The sequence below is a fragment of the Lolium perenne genome, chromosome 4, assembly GCF_019359855.2.
Source record: "Lolium perenne isolate Kyuss_39 chromosome 4, Kyuss_2.0, whole genome shotgun sequence".
In the NCBI taxonomy this organism is placed as follows: domain Eukaryota; kingdom Viridiplantae; phylum Streptophyta; class Magnoliopsida; order Poales; family Poaceae; genus Lolium; species Lolium perenne.
This window is the reverse complement of record NC_067247.2, coordinates 97,268,637-97,276,351: the sequence shown is the minus strand read 5'-3', so window position 1 is coordinate 97,276,351 and position 7,715 is coordinate 97,268,637. Positions and strand designations below refer to the sequence as shown.

Here is a 7,715-nt window from a genome sequence, read left to right as displayed (position 1 = left end):
AAGAAATGAGAGCTCCCTGGGGAAGAACATTATTTTTGTCGTTCTGCTCGTAGCTTGAAACTGAAAATTTCGGCCGCGCGCCAAATCATCCCGCCGCATCCATTCGAAAATCCCGTGACCAGTTTTACCCTTTTAACCCTGGTCCGGAAGCTACAACCCACCGACCATGGAGGGCTCATTCGGTAACAATGAAATATCTTGCCTAGATCCCGAACCCTCCCCACAGGCCCACACCCACCCACCAACCATTCGCCCCATTAGCTCAAAAATACTCTCACACGCCAAAGCTCTGACTCTCTACAGTACTAGATCTGCTTCGCCGCCGGCATACTCCTCCACGGCGTAGCCTTGATCGTGTTGGCTGTCCACCCACCTGATCCGCTCCCCCGCCGCCCTCGTCACCGACGGATCTGCTTCACCGCCGACCTCGCCACCGACTACCTCGGCGCAGCGGCTGTATCAACTTCACCGAATCCCTTGCCAGCCAACCAGATCTGTTTCACTAACGCCCGCTTCTACTGAAACAGGGTCGATTCATCGTCTCCCGCGTTCGCCGCCGCTGGAATGCAAGTTGCCGCCCCCGTCCACCCCGCCGCAGCTTGGTTAGTACGCTGGCCCGTTAGATCGCGGTGTTTCTTTAGCCATGTTTTGTGTAGTTATTTGCAGATCTCATATGCCGTTAACTTTCTTGATGTGTTGCTTCGCATGAAGTTTGTTTAAATATTGTACAGTGCAAAAGCATTATCCGGTCGCTACTCAAGGTGAGAATGGGGCGGAACCCACCCCTAATCCAACCCCCCACCGCATGTAATTGACCTGCTACCCAGTCCAGCCCAAACCAGCATTTTTTTCTGGTAAACCGCACTGCCCCACCCCGCACGATATTTTCACCCGCACTGCCCCACCCCGCGTGGAGAATTTGGGTTGGACCCACGGGTTCAACCCGTGGATTCACGGAAAGCTGACGCTATTTGATAGTTTGATATACTGCTCTCTGCTGCTGCTTGCTGTTGGCAGATATGCTGTGCTCTTTGCTATTGCTAGCTGTAGCGTGTACTGGCTGACATATGAGAGTGAGAGTGGTAGCATTTCTTTTGTTGCCAAGGAAATTCACTAAAAATTTCTAAAAATATATATATTACAAGTTCAGAATTACTTCACCAGATAGCATTTCTTCATCCAGCATAATTGTTTGGACAAGAAAAAATATCTAAATTGTCCTAGAGCATCTCCATACACTTGTATTCACAAAATTGCAAAACATGTGCACACACAATATCTGATAAACGTAGTGCAAGCATGGTGTCTCGGGCGACAACAAGAGCGATGATGGTTGACGATGTCATGGCAATGCTCCCAGCCTATCATGTGCAATTGCTTCATACTGGTACCTGATAGAATGAAAGTTCATAAGTGGGCACATTCAGGAAGTGCAAGCAAGTTTCAGAAAATATTGACAGTGCAAGTTTCAGCACTGAATGTTCTTCTACTTAGAAACTGATAGAAATATTGACAGTGCCATCTTAAGCTCCTACTGCTTACATCGTTAAACACTAGCTGTTGGCATGCCTATCTTTAATTGGTGGATGTACATGTTCTATGGGAAGGACTCTAGACAATTCAAGTAATCAGCCATCACAATATCATATAAACTGCTAATAGCTCTGGTTTGTACTTGTACTCATGTCATTCACTGCTCTGGTTTAGTATGTGGGCACAACATCTGACATGGAAATCTATGCCTTCAAGCATCAGGCCATGGTCCTGAGTTTCCAAGAAGTTCTTAACTGCCCCAGTGTTATTAGCTGCATTGTCCAATGTTATAGTGAATAGTTTGCGCTTAATACCCCATTCTGTCAAGCAACGGCTAAGAGCCTCCTCAATGGCTTCTTTTGTGTGTGGATACTTCACGTCTTTGAAGGATATGATCTTTTTCTTCAAGACAAAGTTGGCATCAATATAGTGCGCTGTGACACACATATATCCCAACTTCTGAACAGATGTCCACATGTCTGACGTTAGGCAAATACGGGAATCAAGACTCTGAAGTTCGACTTTCAGCTGTTCCTTCATCTCATCATGTGTAAGGATGCAATCATTGCGAACTGTATGACGACCAACAACTTTGAATGTTGGTTGCATTGAGTCCATCCACTCCTCAAAGTAAGGGTCGTCGAATTTCTTGAATGCAATCTCAGCATGGATGCAATACTTGGTCATGAGTTGCCGACTTTTCTTAGCATCAAAAACAAATCCAACATCTGATGATTTCTTCTTAAGGGTTGCTAGAAACCCAGCTCTAACCTCAGCTTCAACCAATCTGCACGACTCGGAAATGTGACTCAAGAGGCTACTAGTTCCAGACCTTCTAGTGCAAGTAAGCTTCATTGCACAGTACTTGCAGACAGCTTTAGGAACATCACCAACAATGACAAGATCTTGCTCAAAGTGCTCCCACACTTTTGACCTCCTACCATGTGGTGTTGCAGAAGAACCACCAGTGCCAGCTCTCAGACACATGTGTAGACATGTTAACAAGCCTGCCTGTCAAAATAAAGGAATAGTCTCTAATAATTGAAATGAAAGGAGTAGTCTATAATTGTTGTCTATGAATTTCCAAACGTGGATACTACAGAAACTATTTAACAAAGACAAATTTAGGCTCAAGTGTTTTACTGTCTTTCTCAAGAAAATTTGTAGTACTGCAGTGTACTGACCAGTATGATGGACTAGCTACTGCAGGTTATGTGGCATGTGCATGATCTAATTTATTCCATTAAATTAACTGAAACGAGCACTGCTGTCAAATGGAAAACAATAATAAAGTGGGGGTGTATCATACAGTATTACGAGCTCAAACTGGGGTTCATACAGGCTTAGCACAAGGATCCAATTCCAACTAAGTTAAGATAGAGCAGAGCATGCTTGCAGTAACTGAACCATACAGATACGATCAAATCAGCTAGCAGTACCAATATAAAGGTCACCAAATAACATGGAATGGCATTGCACTTGTGGCAGTATAGTTTGAAAATAGTGCAAGTACAGGAAACGCACGATCTGGATTCTTGAACAAAAAGACTGATCTGCTCACCTTGGTGTGGTAGGAGAAGGGTAGGGCACCGGGTACGAAGTAGGAGAAGTGCGGCAGCGACGGCGGTCACCGTGTAGGGCGGCGGCCGGCGGTGGCTGTGGAACCCTAGCCCCAAGTCGGCTGAGGGAGGATGGCGCTGGGCGGTGCTGAAGGTTGACGGCGTAGGTAGCAGCGCAGGGCGGCGGAAGTTCGGATGCAGGGCGGCGGCGGCGGCGACGGAACCTAGCTAGGCTGCGGCCATGGGAATTTGGGGAGGAACGGAGGTAGCAGAAGAACTGAGCTCGAGTCGTGGCCTTCGTCTCTGGTGGAGAACCCGCACGGCTGGCGCGGGCCGAGCCCATGGTTTCAGCCCGTTTCTACTTATTTTTCCTAAGACCAAACCGCCCCACCCCAATCCGCTTTGCTGTTGAACCCGCACCGCCCCAGTCCACTTCAATATTAAAACCATTCGAGCCCAAACCATTTAAGGTCACAGCAGAATCCGCACCAAAAAACCCAAAACAACCCGCACCATTCTCACCTTGAGTCGCTACCATCCTGTTCATTCTACTGACACCTGTGTGCATCCACATATTTATAGCCTTATACCCATTCATTTGCTGCCTACTGTTTTTGTACTGCATGCTATTGTCGCACTGCTTTTATAGTCATTCTATGGGCATTTCCAATCTGCTTGTTCTTATACCACGTCATTAGCTCACCGCTAGCTGCTAGCTGTTTTCTCGTGTCTGCTATTCTCACACTGCTTTTATAATCATGCTATGTGCATTTCCAATCTGCTTGCTCTTATACCTCGTCTTTAGCTTATATAGTTATTGCTGCGTGCATGTCTGGTCTTTGTATTATCGTAGACTGACTTGTCAATGTTATTTTTCCTAGGGATTGATCATGCGAACCACTTATTAGAACATCCAACATTAACAGCGGGGACGCTAGGGAAGGTTGGAATCTGAGTTCTTGGTTGGTAATTTTGGCAGTTTACTTCCGTTATTATCTATAACCTATATGCATTGTTCCTTATGCAAGAGATTAACACTTGGAACCCTGCCATAGCAATGCCATTCATGCTTTACTATGTTTCTGCCTATTTGATATGCTTGTCTTGGAGAAACTGCGAAGGTGATTTGAACCTGACATTTGGTCATTCTTAATGCCAGTTTACTTTATGTGGAAAACCTTGGCATTACCCTACTCTAAATCTGAATGTCTGAAATTCGTATCTCATGCAAAGCAACATCTAGTTGGTTTTAATCAGATATCTGGTAAATATTGGCTTATTCATTTGGCAGCTCAAGTTATTTGTTATTTGAAACCAGATGACTTGGTCTTAAATGTGATATCTAAACACAGATTAAGGACAATGGAGCAGGAGGATTAGCATTTCACTTGATGGCTGAACCTAAAATGACAGCATGTTGACCACGACTAGTGCACGCAAGAGAAGGACTGCAGCGAGCGGTATGTGCTTAGTACATGCATCTTATCTTATCTTGTGCTTATTTTACGCTACATCTTTGTTATCTGATCTCTACATTGCGTAATACATGTTTGAATAGTTAATTGTTGTAACTATGTTTGCAATGTTACCGTAATGCGCTTTAATGAAGCAGTCATCATTAGAAGATAGTCGCCAAAAAGGATCTGTAGCGACCACTGTGCAACATTATGATGTAAGTTTGTGCTTAGTACAAGTTCCATACATTGTCTTATTTATGCAACTTGTTATTATCTTATATCTACATTGCATAATAAATGTTTGCATAGTTCATCGTTTAACTCTTTTTGCATTATTATCAGAATGCAGTTGTGATGAAGCAATCTTCATTAGAAGTGAGGCCCACAAAAAGTTCTGATATTTCTTCTGATGCATCTTCTCATAGCCGTCAACCTAGACCATTGCTTTCATCAAACAAGAATATCTCAAGGCTATACTTTATAAAAGACATGGTATTGCTGCTTTAAGATCTGTAGGCGATATGTTGACAAAGAGTACACAAGATTCAATCAAGGCGATTGCCAAATGTCAACGTGTTATTGATGATGCTAATAGAAGTCCTCAATGATTCTATGTAATTTTTTTGTTTGGGCACATTAATTGCCTTGTAATTTTCCTACCTGTTTTATTTGTGTATGTAATTGTGTGTATCATTGATATCAGATTTTAGGCTCATGAAATGTAATGCAAGTTGACTAGTCAAACAAGTAGGGCACTACAACAGATTGGGCCGGCCCACTTATAGTAGTGTGGGACCCACTTTCATTTTGGGCCAGCCCACTTCTTTAGTAGGCCGGCCCGGTTACACGATAGTGGGATCCACATGCTTATTGGTAGGCCCAATATCTTGTTGGGCCGACCTATTTGCTATATGGTGGTCCCACATGGTAAATGGGCCGGCCCTTTAACGAGAAGGTGGGACCCACTGTGTTTTTGGCCCACCACTATCTTGTTGGGCCGCCCACTTGCTATATGGTGGACCCCACATACTAAATGGGCCGGCCTTTTAAGCTGGAAAGTGGGACCCATCATGTTTTTGGCCGGCCCACTATCTTGTTGGGCCGGCCCACTTGCTATATGGTGGACCCCACATACTAAATGGGCCGGCCTTTTAACAGGAAGGTGGGACCCACCTGTGCTTTTGGCCCGGCCCACTATCTTGTTGGGCCGGCCCACTTGCTATATGGTGGACCCCACACACCAAATGGGCCGGCCCTTTAACAGGAAAGTGGGACCCACCTGTATTTTTGGCCCGGCCCACTATCTTGTTGGGCCGGCCCACTTGCTATATGGTGGACCCCACATACTAAATGGGCCGACCCTTTAACTGGAAAGTGGGACCCACCTGTGTTTTTGGCCCGGCCCACTTGCTATATGGTGGACCCCACACACTAAATGGGCTGGCCCTTTAACAGGAAAGTGGGACCCACCTGTGTTTTGGCCCGGCCCACTTGCTTCTTGGGCCCGATTCTTTGTAAGGTGGTCCCCACATGTTAAATGGGCCGGCCCATTTAAGTTTTGACCAGTCAACCTTAGAGGTTAGGCCCGGCCCACGTAACTAATGGACCAGCCCAGCTATATAGTTGACCGGTCAAACTATGTCAGCTGGCCCGGCCCGCTTAAGACGTGGCAGGCCTCGTGTGGGCCTACCATCTACCACGGGGTTTCAGCCGGTTAACGCCGTTAACTGCCAGTTAACGGCGTCTGCCACGTGTCAGTTTGCATGACGTCAGTAGTCAACGGGCTCCCGGAAACACTTGGGCAACGGTCCGATTTTCCGTGGCGGAAGGGCGCCCAAGCGCGACGGACCGAAAAAATCGTCGTAGGACTTTGCCTGACGCAGTTTCCACAACAGAACCCATATCGTCGGGTTAGGCCCATAGGCGACGAAAAACACCCCTTAGCGGACGATTTTGAGACGTTGCCTATCAGAACTTTTCTTGTAGTAATATTTTCCAATCTAGACAAATTATCAGCAACAGGATTATCAGCACCTTTCCTATCTACAATATGTAAATCAAATTCTTGCAAAAGAAGTACCCATCTAATAAGCCTCGGCTTAGCATCTTTCTTTGTCATAAGGTATCTAATTGCAGCATGATCAGTATGAATTGTAACTTTTGAATCAACAATATAAGATCTAAATTTATCACAAGCAAAGACTACAACTAATAATTCTTTTTCAGTTGTAGCATAATTTCTTTGAGCAGCATCAAGAGTTTTACTAGCATAATGAATAACATTCAGTTTTTTATCTACTCGCTGTCCAAGAACAGCGCCTACCGCAAAATCACTAGCATCACACATAATTTCAAAAGGCAAATTCCAATCAGGAGGTTCAACTACAGGAGCAGTTGTTAAGGCTTTCTTTAGAGTTTCAAAAGCTTCCTTGCAATCATCATCAAAAACAAAAGGTACATCTTTTTGAAGAAGATTAGTAAGAGGCTTTGAAATCTTGGAGAAATCTTTAATAAATCTCCTATAAAACCCAGCATGACCAAGAACACTACGAATACCTTTAACATCCCTCGGATAGGGCATCTTCTCAATTGCTTCAACTTTAGCTCTATCAACTTCAATACCTCTTTCAGAAATTTTATGTCCCAATACAATTCCTTCATTAACCATAAAGTGGCATTTCTCCCAATTAAGAACAAGGTTAGTTTCTTCACATCTCTGCAAAACTTTATCAAGGTTTCGCAAGCAACTATCAAAAGAATTCCCATAGACGGAAAAATCATCCATGAATACTTCCACAATACTCTCACAAAAGCCATGAAAAATAGCAGACATGCATCTTTGAAAAGTAGCAGGAGCGTTACATAAACCAAAGGGCATACGCCTATAAGCATAAGTTCCATAGGGACATGTAAAAGTGGTTTTCTCTTGATCTTTAGTTTTAACAGCAATTTGTGAAAACCCAGAATAACCATCAAGAAAGCAAAAATGAGTATTTTTAGACAATCTTTCTAGCATTTGATCAATAAATGGTAAAGGGTAATGATCTTTCTTAGTAACTTTATTAACTTTTCGAAAATCAATGCACATTCTATACCCTACAACTACTCTTTGAGGGATGAGCTCATCATTATCATTAGGCACAACTGTGATCATTCCTCCTTTCTT

The 7,715-nt window shown here is 44.1% G+C and overlaps 1 long non-coding RNA gene across 1 annotated transcript; it reads right to left on the bottom strand.

The window, feature by feature from the left end:
• Window positions 1-1,109: 1,109 nt before the first annotated feature.
• On the bottom strand, window positions 1,110-3,613 carry LOC139830495 (uncharacterized). Its single transcript, XR_011742691.1, has 3 exons — window positions 3,095-3,613; window positions 1,543-2,544; window positions 1,110-1,391 (listed from the first exon to the last, which is right to left on the bottom strand). It is a non-coding gene; the product is annotated as an uncharacterized lncRNA (long non-coding RNA).
• Window positions 3,614-7,715: the final 4,102 nt, after the last annotated feature.